The sequence below is a fragment of the Triturus cristatus genome, chromosome 4_2 (genome assembly GCF_964204655.1).
Source record: "Triturus cristatus chromosome 4_2, aTriCri1.1, whole genome shotgun sequence".
Taxonomy (NCBI): Eukaryota; Metazoa; Chordata; class Amphibia; order Caudata; family Salamandridae; genus Triturus; species Triturus cristatus.
In genome coordinates this window covers 251153968-251175006 of record NC_140586.1, presented here as the reverse complement: position 1 = coordinate 251175006, position 21039 = coordinate 251153968, and positions in this window count along the sequence as shown.

Genomic DNA, 21039 nt, shown 5'->3' with positions numbered 1-21039 from the left:
AGCCATGCGTACAGCCCCCTTCGCAGCTTCATCAGCCAATGAATTCCCTTAAACGTGAACGCCATCACGCTGATGACTCAGTGTATGTATCACGTGAGCTCTTGGTAGTTCGTTTTTCAACTCCACTACCTGTTTCCATAGCATTTTATGCTTAATTGTGCCACCTTTTGCATCTTTGAACCAGTTTTGTTCCCAATGATGTAAGTATTCATTGTATGACTGCACACAGTAAAAAGAATCACACACAATTAGTGTGGGGAATTCGTGATCCGTATTTACAAGTGCCAGTATCAGCGCTTTTAACTCTGCCAACTGTGCAGTGCAGTCTCCTAGAGATTGCGTTTTAGTGAACTTGGATGGAACTTCCCATCCCGCATGCAACCTTTAATGATAGCACACGCTGCACTGTATTGTTACCTACTTCCAAAGGCTGGTTGAGCAGATCAGTCAGTGTAAATAATATATTCATACTGATCTAGAGGCAAGATTTCATTTGGTAGAGGATATTCTTGTTCGTATTGCAGAAATGCTTGTGTTTTTAGACTTGGATCAAATCTGTATTCAACATCCGTTGAAGCAAGAGAATTAGCCCATTGTATCCATCACGGATGTAATGCTTTTGCGTTTGGAATGCTAACCTTTGTAACAGCCTCTAAAGCTGGTACTGGAGTTACGACAAATATGCGTTTCCCCTAAGCCAGTGCTCTTTCTCTTGCTACAGCAGTCTGAACTGCTGTTAGGATTTATTCTGTTGAAGTGAAACGCATTCCTGCGTTTGTGTACAGGTGTGATTTGTATGTGATTGGTACTGTTTCGCCTTCATTGAAGGTTAAGTGAGTGTACCCGCATTGACCTGCTATTAAACAGTGCACTAAGTTTTGTACGTTTACGCGTGTCTGTAAGCTATCATGTCTTCTTGTAGTGAACGTAGGATGTTTGTGTGTTCCTATGTCCAATGTCTAACTGTAAAGTCCGGTTTTATTAAATCGTAGAAAGGTTTTACTCTTTCTGCGTAATCCAAAATGTATGTTCTGTTGAAATTTAGCAATCCCAGTATTGATTGTACATTTTTTAAATGTTTTTGGAGGTTGGAGCAGCGCACACTTTTCTAAAAAGTTAGCTGCCAGGCTATTCCCTTCACTTGACAGCTCATATCCTAAAAACAGGACACAGGATAATTATGGTGCTCACCCTGGTGAAGTGCCTCTTTAAGTCATCATCCGTCAGATAAATATCATCCACATAAGACAATGCTTCCTCATCAAAATTTTGTAGTAACTCAGTTACTCTTGCTGAAAATACCCCCGGGCCACAAAATTGTCTCTGGGACCCCTACGCTGAGAAAGCGCTCAAATATCTGCTTTTAGGTGCTATATTTTGGCCGAAATATCCATTTGAGATTTCAAGAGTTGTCTTGTATTTTTTGCGCACAATGTTATTCATTAATATGGTACTATGTGCATTTTGGACAGCGAATGTCTTTATGCAAGTGTTTAAATGTCTGTAATCTAAAACTAGACGATATGCATTGTCAGGTTTCATGATAGGAAACAAGGATTGTTCATAAGTGAGGTGCAATTTTCTATCACCCCTTGGTATTCAAGTTGATCTAAGATCTCCCTGACCTGTTTTTTAGCTTCTTGCTTTATAGGATATTGCCTCTGTGCATTTGGTGAAACTTTTAATGGGATCACATGATGGGCTGAATTCTCATCCCATCCAGCACGATTTGTATATAATGCTGGAGCTAGGGCTACTGCCCACTCCTGTGCATATGCTTGTTTAAGATGAATGGGAAAGAGGTTGGAGAAGGCTGGAAAAATTACTGTTTCACCCCTAGGGCACTCCATAACAAATGCTGGCGGCCAATCTTGTTCTGCTAATAGGATGTCATAACCAGATGACAGATTCTCCCAAAAGAGACCTTTAACTTTCTTGGGCTTGCCCCCCTCCATTTGGAGTGTTATTTCATGTAACTTATGTGGGACGCTCACCCTCATATCTGGTGTTTCCACCATGATGTAATCATTCAAGACCGCTGTCACCAGAAACTCCTTCATGTTCTGGTGACTTATTGTCACTGCTGCCGCGCTATCTAGCATCATCAGAGCCCAGCCCCCGTTCAGTAGTTGCGTCCTCCGAATTCTGGGCATGTCTGATCTTTAGACCTGCAACTTTCTTCTTCTTAAACTGAGGTTTTGATTTGTGCTTGTCTTCTTTTTTAGAAGTGTAGTCTTGCGCCTGCTGCTTATCTTTGGACTTTGTACGCTCTTCTTTGTGTTCTGACGGTCCTTCCCTCTCTGAGTTTTTCGATGAAGCCTGAAAGGAACAAGAGCAACGTGTATTAGTATCCTGATACCGGTCAGGTTTCCTAATATTATCCCTATTCCTTAGATTATACCTCTTTTCAGAGGGCTCCTGTGGAGGAGATCTGCCTCGGGATTGAGATCTGTTTTCTTTAAAGTTTTGTTGTTTTTTATTATCCCACTTCTTTTTAGAAGAAGTAGGTGTCTGCTTAGTAGTGTCCTTTTCAGGACTGCCCATCACTTGTGGTTTTAAAGCTTTCCCACCCAAACTGTCTCTGCCTAATTCTGCATACGCAGTTTCAATTATTTTGGGTAGTTCGTGTTGTTGGTCTAACGGACTGAACTCCCTTAGGCATTGGCGGATTGCCACTGAAGCTGCTTCCCCTTTAATATTAGCTAGCATTATGGCTGATACCTGGTTTTAGTTATTTAATAACTTCATCCCTAAGTTTAGAGCAGGTTCTACTCCTTACTCATTTTGTATTTCTCTTAATACATTGGGTATTACTGCTAATGAAGGAATACCATGAGTCCTAGTATATAGGGCAGCAAAGACTTTACCCCAAGAGGTACAATCCTCTACTTGTGGTGTTATCCCCATGGGCAAGCAGATTGTTAGCATTCTGTGTTTTTCATACTAGGTAGTATTCCGGAATACTGCCTTGAGCTGAGTTATTTTCTGAGCTACCCAGAATGGCATTTGTTCACGTTCCGTGGGCATCTTGCCCATTACTGCGTGTAATGTTTGTGGAGTAATTTTAGTTGCTGTACCCTGAGACTGAGTTCCATTTGTTGCAACTGTTGTTGGTTGGACTGTGAAAGTCCTCATGACGAATTGCGTCAGGTTTTTGTAGATTCTAATTAAATCTTTGTGTTGTATGAGTAAGTCTGGCTGTGGCATTGTATCAATGTCAGGAGGCGGTGTGTAAGCCGCTAATATTGGCCATGTTGCCCCATGTCCTCCGAGCAGGGTTAATCTTACTCTTCCTCTTTTATGGGGTAGGGCGCCTTTAAACCAGTATAAATGTTCCTGGTACATGAGCAGAAGTTCAAAATCCTCGAACTGACAATATTCCACTGGTGCATCTCCTTTCGTGTAGGAGTGAAATGTTTTTGTTCAGGCATTTGCTGCTGGGAATGTAACCCACTAATAAAATACCTCTGTTTTGTTTGATTCGTGTGCCTCAATCATGAAAATGACTAAGCCTCCCCTAGCTGATAAACCATTTTCTAACAGTTTCAGGGTGACTGTATGTCTGAATTTTTCTGCAATCGGAGTTGCAGCTGCATCTTCTTCTCCGGCTGAGAGGTGTAGATCTACTCTTACGTCACCTCCTGTCTCAGTCATTTTGTAAAGAAGAAGTTTGTTCAAGGGAACTAAGATAAAGGTTTTAATGCACAATTTTAGGAACACTGTGTCCTTCAAGCTTGATTAACCAACAGCTAATAAACAGGATTTTTTGCTGTGGCAGAGTTTGTGCCCACCCACTCCAGACATTTCTGGTTTTTGTGAGTAGGGGTCCCTGGGAATAGCACGACTGAACTCCTCAGATTCTACTGTTAAATAAGTACCCAACCAACGTTGGCGGCGCCATGTTGTGTAGTTCCTATATACCCTATACAGGATCTGCGCGTTTGGATAACAAACTGTGGGATTGGTGGCAGACTGGTTCCGGGCACCCCCACCGGATACGTTCGCCTGTTTGCATTAGCTAGCTCAAAGTGCCACTAAAATCTACTCTTATCAGGGAGAGAATAGTTTTCTGGCAACCTCCGAACATGACAACCATGATCCCTCAGGATCGTGGAAACAATGAACTACCTTTCGCTCAGTCACTCGTGCTCACTTAGTTTGTCTCGGAGAGGTACACAGAAGAAACAGTTGGGCGTGTTACAATAATAATTTATTACACAGTTGTTCTTCTAGTGTAAAGTATATGTGCTGCAACAACCGTTAGATAGTAGCATATATATATGATCAGCAGTACAGTGAATATAAAAGGACGGTACAGTTCTACCATCTTGCAATAAGCATGAATAAATACATGAATATAAAATGCAGGATAAAAGTGCCCGTACTTTTACGATGCCTATCTAGATGTACCTAAGTGTACCTAGCATGTGAGTAGGTGTGTAGCCCAGAATCCCTCTAAGATTTAGTCTGACCCCATTACCTGAAGTTTGAGAATGTAGGTGCCCGTCCTGGTCTCGAGTTGGACACCCCGCAAGAGATGTGTTAGATCGCTGTCAGCTGGAGCGTCTGCATGCAGCGTCTCTGGTCAGTGTGTTGGTCTGGATGTCTCGATTCCCTCTCCCTTATGCTGGCAAGATGTGGTGTATTTATACCTGAAAGTATCTAGGGCTTCTTTGTCCCTTGTATGGTTTGTATGGACCACTGCCAGACTGAGGAAGACTTAAGGGATGAACTTTGTACATAGATATTATGCAGGTGATGTAGTTTCTGCCTCGTTTCCAAGAACCCTCATGAATGCTCATACATAATGTATGAGCCCATCGGAGATGTTATGGGAGGCCTTTGTTAGGGAAAAACCCTCCTTCTGTACCCAGAACTGAAACTAGATAATGGTTCAATCCTTAGAGCCCGTTATTATGTAGTGTAGGGAACTAATGTAGGTGAAGGATCATGCCTATATTAGGGCATCTAGAAGCATGCCTATATTAGGGCATCTATACGAAACATAACAGTCCCAGGCTCACTATGGAACACGTCTGTAAATTCTTAAGTATGACCATACAAAGACATATCCTCATTCGTAACTGTACATAATGGACAGGGAGGAAATGCTTTCCCATTTGCTCAGTCACACATTTATCTTTTGTTCCCTGCAGATTCTATTACTTTCTGGCTATGTTCCATTCCGATTCCCACCTTAGAAAAGGATTTACTACTGCACTTCACGAGAAAATGATAGATTCCAGAGTAGGCTGGTGGTTCAATAGTTCAGGTTTCTGAATAGAGTATGTCTCTGGGAGTGCACAAACTTTTAGGATATTCCTACCTCAAAAAAGCTTTCCTCGCCCTTTGGGGTATATTTTTGACACAAAAATCTCAGTTTGTATAAATGTTTTTACAGGTGTTAAAACACCTTCTGTGAATTCTAATAGTGGTTTTGTACTTGCAAACAGGCCACTTGGGACGATAAGCCATATGTAACAGCACAAATATTCTTGACAACAGTGCCCAGCGAGGACATTGTGCTTCTTTGAGCATGAACGCAAGCAGTGATTGCCTGAATTACTTCTCTTGGAATGGTATCTTAACAGAAGGAGTTCATCAGCAGCCATCCCCATACTTTTAAAGTGAAACACTTTTTTAAAAGCAGAGTGTAGGATTCTTATTATTCATATAAACATTAGTATTTATATGCCACTACTATTATTGTTGCTTCCCATACAAGTGTATTGGCTTAGCATGCTAATACAAAATTAGATTAGACTTTAATTACCAAAGCAGTAATCACAGCGAGCAGGGGTTGGATCCAATAACTCACTCTCTTTTCCAGGTGCGGGAACACTTAGCAGACTTTTACTTGCCAGGAAAACATGTGGATTGAGAGAGTAGTAGCATGCGCAATTCAAAATGGCGGACGCAACTTGAGGTGTATTTTAACGTGCCTAAATGATATTATTTTTTACAACAAATGCAGCATATTTCCACAATTTGAAGGTGGGGTGTACATCTGAAGGTCTGCTGACTCCAGTGTTTGGACTTTTCCTCGCTGTTTTTCTCTCCCGGCTGAATTCTATGGCAGGACCGAAGGCTCAGATTATGCTTCTCAATCTCTTTACTACTCAACAGCAGCCAATAAGAAAAAAGTAAACATTACAAAAAACTACATAACCCATGAGGCTTTGAACCACGCCTCCTTCATCAACCAATAATCACAGAGGTTAGCGTAGACTACCTCTTTCTTTGCTGCTCCGCAGTCAAGATAAGTGCCTCATTATTTTGCTCATGCTTTGACTATGTTTGGATTAATGTTTTGAAAGGAGTATTATGTGATTTTATACTGATTTGTGTATTTGGTATATCGTTGCTTAAGTACAGTGCTGTTGGTAGCAATACCGCGCCGCGTTCTGCGCGCGCGACCTCGCTAATTGTATTTTTTCCCTCAGCGTGTGTTGCGCTGTCATAGTGTGCCGTTTATTAAGATTTGTATGTTATTTATTTTTCTATTCGCTGTGCGAGTAAGTTGCCTGTCTTTGCGCCCTCGTGCTGGGATTTGCCCCCCTCAGGGAGCGAGGCGCACACCGGAGCCCGATCGGGACGCCTGCGTGCGTCTCGGGAGACTGCACGGGTCTGTGCACGCTTGTAGCTCCCTCGAGTAAGCTGGAGGACACCATGCCCCGGGCTAGTTCTTGGGGAAATACGCAGCTGGCAGTCGGCGCAGCCGGTACCGGGCCTCAATTAACACTTGCAGTGTATTTTTCCTCACCGCTTGGGAGAATTTAACCCCTGATTAACCAGCTTTACAAAAGAATACATTTTGGGAATACTTGTCTGAACAGGCAGGCAGGGTTTACATACCCTCTGTTAATCCTATCTACAAGGGCCCTTGTTGATACCTGTGTGGCCCCCACTGCCCCAGCATTTGCTCCCGACCAATGCCCTATCTCAATTGCGAGCTAGGGTTGTGAAATTGAGCTTCCCTCTGGGGACCCTAGCTGCATATATATACACTTATATATATATATATATATATATATTTACAGAATGTCGGACTGCGAAGTCTATGAGGAGGATTTGGCTGCGTATGGTTCCGCAGAGGACGAAAAGTTTTACTATGATTACTCTATGGAGGCTCTCGTAGATGAGAGACTAGACTCTAAGTTAGATAAGGTCCTCTCCTCCGCCTTACTGCCTATTTCCCAACACCTGGAACAATTGGTTGGTAATACTCCTGCCCCCACTGGCTCTCCAACTCCCTCCCCCCTTCCTCCACCTGGTCTCCCCTAGCCACACGTTCAGGTCTACTTCAAGTTACGCAGTTCAAATGAACATGATTACGGCGTAAAACCTGCCCCTTCTTCCCCAACCCCTTCTGCCCCTGTTCCCCTTACGGACACAGAAACAGATTCCTCTCAAGAATCACGTCCTCGCAAACGCGTCAAGAAGCGCAAGCACTCCTCATCACCCGTCTAACCTTCCCCCTTCTCGTTTGGCCCTTCAAATATAGTCCACTGGGCTCCCGCCCCAGCAGTGGCAGAATATATGCAGACCCACCTGCGTAAGAGCTTCGATAAAGAAGTCAGAGCCCGCCTCAGATCTGAATGTCCCCATCCTGACCTGGCTCACTACATTGCCCTCACACCAGATATTGACTCCTCTATGACCACCTTCCTCAAGAAGTATAAGAAAGATCCCAAAAAGGGCATAGATCGCGCCCTTAGAGCTTGCCAAGACAAGTTGCTGGACGTTTCAGGTCCCCTGGCAAATATTCTGGAACTAGCCCTTCAAGCACAGGAGACTGGGGCTGCTATCCACCCGGAGGCCCTGGCAGGTTGGACCCAGAAAGCGATTTGCCTCCTCAGCAACGCCAATTGCGCACTTTCTTCGGAGAGGTTCAAGTCCGTCCTTTTACGAATCGACCCGCAATGAGTGGAATTGGCTTCTGCCGAACCAGGTCCTCTTGCTGAGGGTTAGCTTTTTGGAGAACGTTTTGTCAAAGACATAGCGAAATTCGACAACACTTTTGCATCTTTGGACAAATCACAAACCTCGCTCAAAAGGGTCTTCCACCCACTCTCTGGCAGGGCCTGTCTTGGCAGGGGACGCTCGGCCTGCCGCTACAACAACCCAAGTCCCCAGTGTGGCTTCGCCCCACGACAAAGCGGTTATACCCAGGAACCGGATCAAGCAGGCTTCTACCCCTCCAGATCCCGAGGCTTCCGTGGCCGGTAAAACAGGGACGCCAACAGGGGCTTTAAGAACTTCGATGCCCAGTCATCTGGTATGTCCGCCAATTTTTCCGATGATCCCCCTAGGGGGCAGACTAGTGCATTTTGTGACAAATTGGGCAAAGTTAACCACAGATGCGTGGATCATCCATACAGGTCAGGGTTATCAAATAGAATTAACAGAGTCCCCTTGTCAATCGACTCTGCCTTTTCCTCTTCTTTTTTCCCTACAAGAGTAAGCTTTTATCAATTCAGAGCTTCAGGAACTTTTGGCAAAGCAGGCTATTGCCGTGGGACCGTTCATTCCAGACTGGTTTTGCTGCAACATCTTCTTGGTGTAAAAGAAGGGAGGAGGTCAGAGATTAGTTTTAAATCTCAGGGAGTTCAACCCTTTTCTGGTGTGCAGAAACTTCAAGATGGAGGGCATTCATCTTCTGAGAGATCTGCTTTTAGAGAAAGATTGGATGGTCTGTTTGGATCTAAAAGATGCTTACCTCACAGTTCCCATTTTCCCCTCCCATCAGAAATTCCTTCAATTCTCATGGAAAGGGCAATGGTAAGAGTATTTTTCCCTTCCTTTCGGCCTGTCCTCAACCCCTTGGGTGTTTACCAAACTACTGAAGCCAGTGGTCACTTGTTTGCGAGAGATGGGAGTTCGCATGATCATCTATCTAGACGACATGTTACTTCTAGCTCAAGACCAAAATCTTCTGAGCACACATTTCGGTTGGACAACCTCTCTGTTGCAGGTGTTAGGGTTTGTGATAACTCTCAAGAAATCAATGACCACTCTGACGCAACATATGGACTTTCTGGGGTTTCAAATAGATTCAGTCAACGCCCAGTTACTCCTCCTTATGTCCAAGATCAAAACAATAAAGAGAGAGATTCGGTCCACCTTGTCGAAACAGATGGTCTCGTTGAGATCCTTAGCGAGGATTGTGGGCCTACTGGCCTCTTTGATTCAGGCCATCTTCCCAGGGCCACTCCACTACAGGGCATTGCAGTGACTCAAGATCTTTTATCTTCAGAAGCGATATTCGTACGATCACATGATTCCCCTGTCTACAGATGCTCAGGAGGAGCTTCGTTGGTGGTTGGAGCACATGGAAGCATGGAATGCCAAGGCCATTTTCGGAGCCTCTCACGACATCATCATAGAGTCAGATGCCACCCGCTGGGGCTGGGGAGGAAGATGTGGAGACTTTGCCACAGGCGGACGATGGTCCGCCGAAGAGTTAAAGTTACACATCAACTGTCTGGAGTTGTTAGCCGGCTCCTTTGCCATAAAGTCGATCTCCCCTCTGAAGAGCAATTTTTGCATCCTTCTCAGGATGGACAATGTTTCAGCAGTGCGATACATAAATCGCCTGGGAGGGACGAAATCCCGGATGTTGGCCAACATTGCGAGAGAATTTTGGCATTTTTGTCTAGATCAGAAGATCAGTGTGATAGCGGAATACCTGCCCGGCAAATACAATCAGATAGCAGACTGGAATGCCAGGTTTCTGAGAGATTTCAGTGACTGGAGACTCCATCCTTCGCTTTTTATAGAGATCATGAGTATACGAGTTCCTTGCATGATAGACCTCTTTGCCTCAATACTCAACTTGCACGCTTTTTCAGCTGGATACCGGACCCGATGGTGGTGGGAACGGATGCATTCCTTCAACATTGGGGGTCTCAGTGGAACTATGCTTTCCCTCCCTTCACACTAATTCAGAAGGTGGTGGCCCAAGTCCATCAACAGGAGATGTCATTAGTGTTGGTCACACCGTTATGGAAGACTCAATCGTGGTTTCCGATACTGTTGGAATTGTTAGTGGACTTACCGTTTCAACTACCTGTGTTTCCGATGCTACTCCAGGACCCAGTGGGATCCCCTCATCCTCTGACCCTTCAGAAACCGTTATCCCTCATGGTTTGGACGCTCTCAGGAGACACAAATTGAGGGCCTTTCATCGGCGTCTGCCGAGATTATACAACAGGCTTGGGCTCCAACCACCCGCAAACAATATTCTGCGTCCTGGAAGTGATAGATGGGTTGGTGCCTTCAACGACAGGTGGATCCCGTGGAATCTGATTTGAAGGAAGTAGTAAATTTTTTATCTGAATGTGCTGAATCAGGTCTTTCTTATAGGTCTGTTAATAACTTCAGGTCAGCTCTCTCTGCTGGGCACAAACACATCGATGGGAAACCAGTGGGAATGCATCCACTGTTGTGTAAGTTGTTGAAGGGCATCAGAGTTGCTCGTCCGCCCCATCCCAGATACACTACGTTATGGGATGTTTCTAAAGTTCTTTCTTTATTAGAATCTTGGCCAGATAACAAAGATTTATCATTAAAACAATTATCTGCTAAACTTACTATGTTATTGTGTTTGATTTCCTGTAGAAGAGTTTCTGATGTTCATGCTTTAGACTTGGCAGGAAGGCTTTTCTCTCCCCAGGGTGTGTCTTTCCTCATCTCTAGGAGAACTAAGACGATGTCACGTTCAGTTGAGTATCCTGCTTTTCCTCATAATGACAAATTATGTGTTTTAAAATGTTTGAAGGTATATGAAGAACGTACATTAGTTAATAGATCAGACCCGTTGGGTCAATTGCTCTTGGCAATCCAGAAACCTTTTCGTCCAGTTTCCGCGGCCACCTTGGCACGTTGGGTCAGGTGGGTAATGGCTTAAGCAGGGTTTGACATTTCTGTGTATGGTGCGCACTCCACCAGAGGCGCTATGGCCTTTAAGGCTTATATTTTGGGTTCTCGTTTAGAAGATATTTTAAAAGCTGCAGATTGATCTTCGGACTCGTTGTTTAAAATATTTTATTATAAACCTATTTCTTCTGTTGTGGTAGGTCAGCTTTGAGCCAGCATAATCTGAGCCTCTGGTCCTGCCATAGAATACAAAATTTTCCAGCTATCGCGACAAGAATTTTAGATTCTATTAAGGACACGGAGGCAAGGATTATCCCATATGAACTGCCTTTTGCAAAGAAAGAGGTAGTCAAGATGGTGCCTAGTTATTTTGTAGGGGTGGGCGGAATTTGCGAAGTTGCCTTTCGCAAATTCCCACGAAACTGCAAGAAATCTCCCCGAAAACACGAAATTTCGTGTGCTCGCTGAGATTTTGCTGCGCCCGTCGAAAGTATCGCCTGTAAAGTGGCGCTACTGTGTTTGCCTTTAGGGTAGTTGTGAGGCTTAGCAGGGTTAGCACTGAATGTGATAGGTGTGGTATCATGGAGTGACTATTTTCTTGGGAAATGTTCAAAGTTTGTTAACATTGCTGTAATGGTATGGTACTCACAGGCGACTTAAATGGCGTGTTACTCTCAGAGAGTGAAAGTGAAACAGCTTTTGGTTTATCCCACAGGGGAAAATATCTTGCTTTTCCCGGATTCTGAACTTTGAAACAATTCATTGCGTGCAATCATTGCATCCAGTCAGTGAAATAATGTCTCCTCAACAAAGCCTGTTTGCCCAATTTGTATTTTTGATGCTCTAAAAATAGAATGGTTAACTAATTACCAAACTCGAAAGAATGGAGAGCGAGTCTGCCTTTTCACGATCATTGCATCTGTCAGCGGACAGCACGGAGCCAGTCTGCACTACACCGCGATTCACTGTGCACCACCTATGTTGAGTTAGGCATTTTCTAGTTAGTGGGAAACTCAGAACTCACTTTTGATAGTATTTGGCTGACTCAGACTGCCTGGGGTGGGGATAGAGCCCATGTAGAGCGCTGCTGTTCTTCCTGCTCAGCCCTTTCACCTTAACAATTGCAATGCACAGAACACGGAAAACATCACACATTTATTAACTTATTTATAGGTCACAACTTTTTGAGCAGGATTGTTGCACACAAGAAGAGTAACTGTACGAAAGGCAATAATCTGTTATGAGGTTTAACATTCCAGGAGCTGTAGAGGACACAGACAAAAACAGCTACTGGTGAGGTATCATAAAGTCCAGAATTCATGAAATAAAGTCTATAATCAAGACAAACTGCGTGTGGATGGACTAGGGGTGGGCGGCAAATTCCGTTCCGCAGCAGATCGCGTAAGTTTCGACAAATGCCGAAATATCGCAATTTCCGCGCGCGGAGCGGAATTTGCCGCCCACCCTTATTATTTTGTATGCTAACCTCTGTGATTATTGGTTGATGAAGGAGGCATGGTTCAAAGCCTCATGGGTTATGTAGTTTATTGTAATGTTTACTTTTTTCTCATTGGCTGCTGTTGAGTAGTAAAGAGATTCAGAAGCATAATCCTCACCTCCGTGTCCTTAATAGAATCTAAAATTCTTGTTGTGATAGCTGGAAAATTTTGTATTCAACTGACTGCTCATCCTGTCAGGTGACTTTCTTTCCTAGTCCTAGGTGAGGGCTGCTTCTCACAGAAGGTTGCCATTGGATATTTGTCCTTCTGCTTAAAGGTGCTTGCAACCTCTTCTTTCAAGGCATACTCATATTGACCTACTCTGTTAAAGTAATATACAGGAGTAAACTATTCTCTCTGCTGCTGCTCCTCAAGAGCTCATATATATTATTTTACTTGTATAAATTAATAAATAAATACTCAGATTTGTAGAGCGCGGCTAATTACTAGTAAGGAAATGTGCTGTCCATAGGCAAGGGAAGATTAAGTGATTTGTCCAGAATCACAGGATATTGTGCCAGCGCCAAGACTTGACCTTGGACCCCCAGCTTCAAAGCTGACACTTTTGTCCATTAAGCCACATCCTCTACCTTCTGAGATTTCATTACTGGAATCTTTTTTCATGTCATCTTGTGCTTTCTCCCTGGGGTTAATAGTGAATTGTTTGACGACATATATCACCACAATTTTAAAATGTCTGGTACCAAATCTGATATGAAGTTTTCACTGAAGCCTTATAATAAAAGGAAACACGCAACGTCTCTTCCTATCATATCCAAAGCTTTTGAGTCACAAAATCTACCAATGGCTAAATTACTTGAAGAAATGCAGGTTATTTGCAATAACACTGACACAATATGGTCTGATATTAAGGATGATCAAAGTCATTTTAAACCTAGTAAGAAAACTGTACTGGATTTGGAAAATAGAAATGACCTGTATAATTTGTGTCTTTTAAAACTTCCAGAAAACATTGAAGGTCAAACTGTAATCTTTCTGTAAACCTACTGCTTATTCTACTAAATACAATTCTCAGAAAATCTGAAATCTATAAATCTCATTGCGTGTCCTCTCATCACAAACCTAACCGGTCAAAACCTCAGCAAATAATCTTCAAGGTACTACGCTGTCATCATCTCATATTTAACTTCTATGTAAAGCAGTCAGATTTAACTTATAGGTAATGCAGTCAGGGCAGTGCCAGCTTTGATGGTTGAAGGCCATAAAATATTTATACATTAAGATTTTGCCAATGAAACTATAAGCTTACGTAAACAGTTTTCTAATTTGCATCTTAGACTCACAGAAACGGGTTATAAATATGGCCTTTTTGATCCATTGATGATGAGGATATGGAACAATTACTTCTCCAAGTCATTCACTTCACCTGCAGATTTGTTTGCTTCCTTAGACCAGTATGGTCCTGTTGAGATGGATTCACAGTACACTGCAAGTACTGGATGAACATTAGCTCTGCTGTATATTTATCTCAGGTTTATTTTTTCTCAGCAGGTTATTATATCGTGATACTTCATTAATTGGATTGCGCCTCCGTTATCTCAAGGTTTTACTTAAGGTACTTACCTTTTAGGGTTTTTCTATGTCTTCTTTCTGTTTTGTCTCTTTTTTTTCATTTCTATGGGCTACTTGTTTATCTGTTCATTTACAACATCTAGGTTAAGGCTAACCAAGACTCTTTAAACATTGCTTCTTCAAATGTTAAACGTTTACACCACACAATGTGAAATTCGGAATTATTTGCATATGAGTAAGGTGGATATCTGTTTTATTCAAGAAACACATATTGATTACGCTATTTTAACATATATGACTAAATCCTGGGTTGATACAATAGTTTCATCTCCGGCTATAGGACGAAAAATGGTGTTGCTATCATTTTTTGTCGTAAATGACCTTTTTTCAATTTTGTCTTGTAATAATGACTCTGAAGGCTCTTTCTTGTATGCTCAAATTGATAGATGCATCCTTAATTTGATTAATATGTATGCTCGCATCAAGGATGATCCTAATTTTTGGCAGACAATGTCATCAGAAGTCCTAATTATTGGTAATGTTCCTTTGATTATTGGTGGAAATTTTAATATGATCTCAGATCCCTTACTGGATAGAATCCCCAAAGTTAAATGTCATCCCTCGAAATCCTACTCCATGTAAGGCATTCTTTGCGAATACTAAAATGATTGAGAATTGAAGACTTGCACATCCCACCACTTAAGACTTTACCTTCTTTTCAAATACTCCTTCCACATATTCTTGCATTGACAATTTCCTCTTGGAAATTGTCATTTATTTCTCTGCATACTGTAGAACCTATTACTATATCGGACCATGCACTAATTGTATCCTATTCTACGTTACCTATATTCCTGTCAAAGAGCATTAGACAACCGCGCTTGTTATGGCGTGAACACTGTTGGGAAACAATGAGAAGCATTGTATAGTAGTAGAAGAAAATAGCAAAAGAATATGAATGCAATAGGTTCTACTAGAGATGGCTTCATAAACAGGAACCACATGTCCTAGAAAGCCTTGCAAACTGACGTTACACACATGCATGCGTGTGGCATCCGGGTAGAATCACTTCCGCGTTCCAAGACGCGCCCGATTATTTTGGTAACCTGCACCTGGAGTCAGGCATTTCGCAGTTTGGTCTGGTAAGGGTGCTTGTTGCACTGACTCTTTTCGCCTGGTTCTGTTTCCCTGGGAGTTGAGAGATTTCTGTGTTCCCTCGTTTATAGAGCGGAGCTCATAACGAGAAAAGATGCCTTTGACAGCGTCTTGCTGTACCATTCTCCTCAGTTGGCGAGTGTTCTCCTTAGAGACCTATGCCGAGGGGAAACTGTGATACTTGTGCTTTCTGTTCTCCTCAGTTGGCAAGTTTTCTCATTTGAGAGTCTTACGGAGGGAAACCATGATACTTGTGCTTTTCGTTCTCCTCCTTTGGTGAGTCTTATGATGGGAGACTCATGCGGAGGAGAATTATACCATGGGTGATATTTACATGAATATGTTGAACTGAAATTGAATCTTGATATTGAAATTCCGGTGCTAAGAAACCAGTACAGTTTCAGTTCTTGACGTTTGGGTTTCTCTTTCGAAAATCATTGAAGAAGAGAAATGGGTTCACAGTCTGCATAACATTGTGACAGCAAATATCATTTTTGTTTGGATTTACTTATCATATGCTCTATGACTGATATATATGCACAAGTAATGAGGATTAATGCTGGTGGTACTTTTTGTTTTGCTATTAACAGGGGTCAGTTTAGAGTCCCAGGGTCCATGGTTCTACTGTCCCCTGTGAATCCAGACTATAATTGCATATGGGTAGGTAGGATTCATAGCTTATTCCTTAGTTCCTGTTGATATAGGAAAGAAAGAAGAGGTATAATTGTATGCTATATCTTTTCCCCATCTCAGTATAATTGCTGGATGCCCGGTAATGAGCCTTCAGCGATTTCTCGCATTAAAGGTGGATTCTTTCTTTTACCCCGATATATATCTTCCAACACTCGAGTATTGCCTGCCGCTGCACCTAATCGAAGGGCGCGTCGTCGAACGGACCTCCTGGGTCTGGTCCGAAATATTACAGGAAACCCTCGTAGAACAAGGAGGACGACGCCGTGTCTCCTCTACAAATTACTTTATTTGCCGGTTACTGCTGAACGTGTTTCGCCTGCGCAGCAGGCTTGTTCACCAACAAATGAGTAACGTTTTCAACAGTGTTTAAATTACCACCATTTTGTATCACTTGTGAACTACTTAATCAATGAAACTGAGAACAGACTCGTAGTTTTTCAAAAAATCCTCAACATAAAAGACAATACGAAATCCATGATCATTAAATGTGTGTAATATCACAAAAATGGCATATTTTTCCACAATTTCATTAAACATCACAGGATATCACTGATGTACTTCTTGACCGTCTTTTACTGTTCACCATATTACGGGCTGGTTCTACATATATAGGTGTGGACACCCTAAGTCCCGCCCAAGTGGGCAATATGTAAAAAGAGATAATCTGTGGTTGAGCTGGTGTCTTGTTACAACCAGAAAACTGTGTGTTATAGTCACTTGATTACGGACTTTAAGCACACTGCGGAGATACAACTCCTCAAAAATTTCCATATTATCAGGAATCCTGTCCGAGTGGGCTTAGCGTAGAACCTGATTTATCTATTGTCCATTATCTACTCAAGTGCACGTGCCCAAAAACAATATATAAAAAAACCTATATAAACACACTATTTTACCAGTTAAAAACATAGAGAGTAATGGGGACTGATATTATGGCAAAGATGTATTCTATAAATGAGTATGGAAATCCTCTTCCATATTAAGGCCTACTGGAAATTTTGTATTCAATTCAATAATAAAATGAGATTCAAGTTTTCTTAATTTTCCTTCTCGATTGCCTCCTCGTAAATTCAGTGGGATGGCTGCAATTACAAATTATGTCAGTCCTAGTGTATTTCTACTGTGGTGTTGGTCAATACCTTGCCACATGGTATGTCTTATCACCATTTTTTATTGCCCTCGGATGTTGCAACACTCTTATGTACAGGTAAGATTGTGCTGCCCACCTACCTCAGGCCACAAGGGCACTGAAGCATGTAGACAGCAAAATCCGTTTTGCAAGGAAATTGACCTTTGATCTTCTTTTCTCTAGTTGTCAGATTTGACCTATAGACTGCAGTATTCTTGCCATGGACACAGGCCTTGCATTTAGTACATTTAATAAAGCCATCCCCACGTTTAAGCCATGTGGATGTAGTGTTCATTGGCATAGAAGGTGGTGTCATGTTTCTTACAAGGGCTTGCTTTAAAGATTTGGCACGTCTGAACGTTATCTGTGGTCTCCTTTGTGCCAACTTGCCCAACACTGAATCATTTTTAATCAATGCCAATGCTTACTTAAGATTTTCCTTACTTTATCCTGTTGGATGCTGTATGTAGTAATTATCCTACACTGGCTAGTTTGTGACATTTTTCTACTTTTGCTTGCTTCCTTGTTGAACAGGACATCTTCTCTTGATTTTTTTTTTGGCTTTGTGCATAGCTGAGTTTTCTGTCTCAGAGGTATAGCCTCTGGCCAAAAAGTGGGATTTTAAACAGCCTAGTTCTTGCTTTGTTACACCTTCATCACTACAATTCCTTATGGTATGCAGGCATTCACCATATGGAATGCTTCTTACCAGATGTTTCGGGTGAAAACTAGTTGCATGTAGCAACGTGTTGCCTGCTGTTGGCTTGCGGAACAGTTTAGTTTCTAGCTTACCGTCTCTAATGTACAGTGTAAAATCTAAAAAGTTGACACTTGTTGCACTTATAGTGCTAGTAAATCGTAGATTTAAATTGTTTACTTGTAATTAAACGAATTTCGTTGCGCGCCCAGTATCGCCAAATGCGATGCAGCGCGCGCAACAAAATTTGTTTTCTTTATTTTTTTCGTAACTTACCTTCAATCGGCCGTATGCCGCATTTTGCAACCCCCCACCCTGCCCCTCCTCTGCCCCACGTCACCGCCCCGGTAACACGCTCTATACGGGCCGTCGCTGGCTCTGCGGCCATCTAGGGAAACCTACTGAACCCGCACATTTCTGAAAACTAGACACCCTGGGGAGTCAAAGGAGGTATGGCTTGCGTGGATTCCCCAACATTTTCCTATCCAGAATACCCTGCAAACCTCAAATTTAGCTGAAAAAAATCACTTTTTCCACTCATTTTTGTGTGGGATCACCATGCCAGCACAAATGTCCTACCACCCAGCATTCCCCTTGGTCTACTGAGTAAAATGAGACCTCTCCCCCTTGGTCCACTTGCAACGATACCTCTTGACTTTCTGTGTGTTCAGGGGGCTGAGATAGCCCCCCTGAGCACATAGAAAGTGAAACTGAAATGAGCCTATCAGCTCATTTCAGTTTCGGTTTCTCAGAAATGAGGTCAGCGTGACGTGCACGCTGATCTTCATTTCAAAGAAACCAAACACACAGCCTTGGGAGCTGGTGAATCCCTTCCCCAGCTCTAAAGGCTGTTGGGGGGGGGGGAAATCCCTCTGGTGCCTGCTCAAGAGGGATTTCCAGTGCCATGTGATTGGACAGCCGGGAGCAGTCCGATGCACACGGGCACTGGTGCGTCGGACGGCTCCTGGCCGTCCGACGCTCCCAAGGGGTTAAGCAATGTAGAACTGTATTGTCTCCTACACTAAGAATCTATGCTTGTACACCTTAATGAACAGCCTTGGGAGCTGGGGAAGCCCTTCCCCAGCTCCCAAGGCTGTTGCGGGGGGGGGGGGCAGGAAGTCCCTCTGGTGCCTGCACAAGAGGGATTTCCAATGCCATGTGATCGGATGGCCGGGAGCAGTCCGGTGCACATGAGCACTGAAGGGGTTAAGTAATGGAGAACTGTATCGTCTCCCACACTAAGAATCTATGCTTGTACACCTTAATGAAGAGCACCAGCTACATACGAGGATACACAATGCTACTCTGGTGGCAGAATTTGGTGGTAACACAATATGCATAATGGATCCCAAATCTGCTTTTGACAAGATCTGTAGGTCCGGGAATCTGCCATATACTCAATCATCCATGTATCCAGTGGCGGTTGTGGTCTACCCCCAAGAGTGGCATCATTATGCAGGATCCCGGTATCATGTTATCGACCCATGTAGCTAATCGCCTCCTCCATGTATTTCCTTGTCCGAACTGGTCATATGTGACAGCTGTGTGACATGAGACATGCATGGTAGTACCATCTGAGGGGCAAGTAGAAATAGGCTGACTTGCCACACACAAAGAACAGGCCCTTGTATCTCGCCAATTCTGGGGGTAGGTGCATGGTCCCTCCCCTGACCCTCAAAAGGTTGACATAATGTGTGCAGTTTCTGTCGCCCACATAAATGTTTTTTGTTTTTTTTTATCAGTGAAGGCATTTGTAGTCTTATTCGGATCTGGCAGCACTGCCTGCCTGTTCCTCCCCTTGTTAGTTCTTGCAGGGTACACGGAACCAAGGTATGATCACTGGCATTTCTGATACAAAAAGTGGGCACTACCTGCTGTGTTACCACTAATCTTGGTATTCCTGTGTCATCTGCATACTTGTCCCCCAGATAGTGCCATGCTTTTGGATCACAGTGTCCCCCATACCCTGTCTAAGGCATTTGTTGAAATGTGTTAGCAATGAAAATTCTCTCGCAGTGGGTTGCATAGCCAAACATGCTGTTATGTTGGGAACATCAGAGGTGGGCCTACCGAAAGGTGTGTGTTTTCCTGCGGTTGGGCATGCTGTTCTAAGTGATGTATTGTGTTGGCTCAGAAGTATATCACTTGCCATAGCACAGCCTACTTATTTCAGTATTGGCACTGCAAGTAACCACATCAGTTGGCGGGTGTGTGCAGACATAACACCCTGATACGGTTTCTTTATTGTCATTTACATTTTCAATATTTAAACATTTCTGTTCCCCTCATATTTTTCCCATACCACTTTCTCCTCTTCCCGTCCATCATCAACCTCTGTCGCATTTGTCATCTTTGTAGTATCATCTATCTGGTGCAATGGGTACACGGTCTCAATGGTATTCATAATTGTCACTTGTCCTTCAATAAATGGTATTGTAATGTATTCTACAAATACTGTTACTAGTGTAGTAATTATCATCGCAGAGATAGGAGTACAGATTTCACCAAGCACCCATGGCCATTTCTGCACATGTGTTGAAGAGGAATCGGACATTGTTGCCTGTGTGTTTTTCAAAGGCAGCCTTTAGAAAGAAATGCTTCGTTTCCTGTACCTACTGTGTTTCGTCAGAGTGAGCAGCACGTGACACAATAGGTACTTCAGAGCAGAGGATGTAGCGGTGTTTTTCAGTCGATACTGCAGGTGATGAAGTTGTTGCCCAGGGTCCTTATTGTTGCTCCAGTGGTGGGGGCGCCTTCTTTGTGTGCGAGCTGTGCCTCCAGGAGGTAAGTTCCTCAAACTTCACAGCTGTGGCAATTGTCAGGAGGACCTGAAAAGGTTCTTTCCACCTCGGCTGGACGCATTGACGTCTGTTATGGGCCTTGACTTAGATCCAGCCTCCTGGCTGGAGATTGTGTCCCGCTGGTGTTGTTGAATCAGGTGGGGCCTGCAGCACATGACTATGAAGACAACGCAATGTGTCTGTTAGTTTCTTGCAGTACTGTAAGACCAGATACTGACAGGAGAGCAATGGACATGTGGCCTGGGATGTGCATTGGCAGGCCAAATAGTATTTAATGTGGACTCAGTTTTGTTACTCTGTCAGGGGTGCTTCTCATGGCTATCAAAGCACGTGGCAGTGCATCAATCCAGCATAGTTCAGTGGAAGCACAAATCTTTCCAATTACTTTTTTTAGCACACTATTCCTGCATTGTACTGCACCCGCTGGCGAAGGATGGTAGGCACTGTGCAGTTTTTGTGTGACCCCCCAAGCCCTTGTTAAAGCTCTTCGATCACTTGCGAAATGAACACTGGTCCATTGTCAGAGATCAGGAGGGATGGTATCCCAAAACGTGGGATCAGATCCCTTAAGAGGCATTTGGCAACAGTTTGTGCATCACAGTTCTTGGTGGGATATGCCTCAGTCCATTTGGTAAACATGCACACAATGACAAA